Source organism: Pan paniscus, chromosome 18 (assembly GCF_029289425.2).
Source record: "Pan paniscus chromosome 18, NHGRI_mPanPan1-v2.0_pri, whole genome shotgun sequence".
NCBI lineage: Eukaryota > Metazoa > Chordata > Mammalia > Primates > Hominidae > Pan > Pan paniscus.
In genome coordinates this window covers 66,788,202-66,790,388 of record NC_073267.2, presented here as the reverse complement: position 1 = coordinate 66,790,388, position 2,187 = coordinate 66,788,202, and the positions used below count along the sequence as shown (strand labels likewise).

At 42.2% G+C, this 2,187-nt stretch overlaps 1 pseudogene; it reads right to left on the bottom strand.

Annotated features, from left to right (window-relative positions):
• Positions 1 to 303: 303 nt before the first annotated feature.
• Positions 304 to 1,947, bottom strand: LOC117976155 (large ribosomal subunit protein uL23-like; annotated as a pseudogene).
• Between the last annotated feature and the right edge of the window lie 240 nt (positions 1,948 to 2,187).

Below are 2,187 nucleotides of genomic sequence, written 5' to 3'. Positions count from 1 at the left end.
TGCTGGGATTACAGGCAAAAGCCACTGTGCCCAGCCCCAACTTTGTTCTTATTCTTCAGGATTACTTTGGCCATTCCTAGTTTTCTGCTTCTACATATAAATTCTAGAATGAGCTTGCAGTGAAAATCATTCTGAGATTTTACTGGAATTACATTAAGTCTATAGATCAATTTGAAGAAATCAGAAAAATTCCTTATAATATGAATCTTCCAATTTATGGTTTTGGTATTTTTCTCCATTTATTTAGCTATCTTTAACTTTTTTGGAAAATTACTTTGTAGTTTTCAGTGTAGAGGTCTTGTATGTCTTTCATTGTAATAATTTCTAGGTTTTTTTTTGGAGGAAGGCAAAAAGATATATATATTTAGAGTTAGCCAGCCGGACTCAGTTTAGATGATCCCAACTTTGTTGGCAACATCCAAAGCATCGTAATCAGAAGCCAGTCGAACATGTGCCTTCTTCTCTCCGTCAGGCTGAATCAGAGTGATGACCTTGGCCACATCAGTGTCATAGAGCTTCTTCACAACCTGTTCGATCTGGTGCTTGCTGGCTTTAACATCCACAATGAACACAAGTGTGTTCTTTTTTTTTTTTTTTTTTTTTGAGAGGGAGTCTCGTTCTGTCGCCAGACTGGAGTGCAGTGGCACGATCTCAGCTCACTGCAACCTCCGCCTCTCCAGGGTTCAAGCGATTCTCCTGCCTCTACCTCCCAAGTAGCTGGGACTACAGGCACATGCCACCACGCCCAGCTAATTTTTGTATTTTTAGTAGCGACGGAGTTTCACCATGTTGGCCAGATGGTCTCAATCTCTTGACCTCGTGATCCGCCCGCCTCAGCCTCCCATAGTGCTGGGATTACAGGCGTGAACCAACGCGCCCAGACGTTGTCTTCTATCTTCTTCATGGCAAACTTAGTAGCCAGTAGAAACTTGATGATAACATAGTGGTCAAGCTTGTTCTCCTGGGGTGCTCTTCTGAGGATATCTGGGCTGCCTCTGGAGTAGCAGCGTCTTGGCCATGGGAAGATGGGTGATATGCGGATCTTCTTTTTTTTGTGGCTGTGGACACCTTTCAGCACTGCCTTCTTGTCCTTCAAAGCCTTTGATTTGGCTTCAGCTTTAGGGGGGCAGGAGCTTCCTTCTTTGCCTTTGGTGCCATCTTGTGAAAAGGGTCTATTTCGAGATTTTTCATCATTTATTCTATCATATAGCATTTTAAGTTTTTAGTTAAAATATTTCTTTTTTTTTTTTTTTTTTTGAGACAAAGTCTCGCTCTTGTCCCCCAGTCTGGAGTGCAATGTCGCGATCTCGGCTCACTGCAACCTCTGCCTCCCAGGTTCAAGCGATTCTCCTGCCTCAGCCTCCCGAGTACCTGGGATTACAGGTGCACACCACCATACCCAGCTAATTTTTTGTATTTTAAGTAGAGCTGGGGTTTCACCATGTTGGCAAGGCTGGTCTCGAACTCCTGACCTCAGGTGATCTGCCCATCTCGGCCCCCCAAAGTGCTGGGATTACAGGCATGAGCCACCATGTCCTGCCAATTGTTTCATTTTTTAATGCAAATGTCTATATATGTTGCTTATTTATAAAAATATAATTAACTTTTAAAGATTAACCTTGGATGCAGCAGCTATTCCAAATTCACTTATTTTTGTTTGTTTGTTTTCTTTCTTTTTCAACCAAGATCAACTTCTGCACAGATTCACTTATTGATTCCAGTAGCTTGTCTGTAGACTTACTGGAAATTTCTCTGTACCTAATCATGTCATGTAAATAATGATAGTTTGGAGCTGAGCGTGGTGGCTTGCATTTTGGGAGGCCAAGGCGGGAGGAACTCTTGAGCCCAGTTCAAGATCAGCCTGTACTCCCAGCTACTTCGAAGGCTGAGGTAGGAGGATCACTTGAGCCCAGAAGTTTGAAGCTGTGGTGAGCCATGACTGCACTACTGCACTCCATCCTGGGTGGCAAAGCAAGACCCTGTCTCTAATAATAATAATAATAATAATAATAATAATAATGAATTTTGCTTCCCCCCCAAATCCTTATGACTTTTATTTCTTTTCCTTGACTTATTGCACTGGCTTCCACCTCTAGTGCAATGTTAAAGAGAACTGGTGAGAGTGGTCCAAGTCACTTGTAGAGAACGCTTAGAACAATTTGTTCAGTATACTATCATATATGTAAG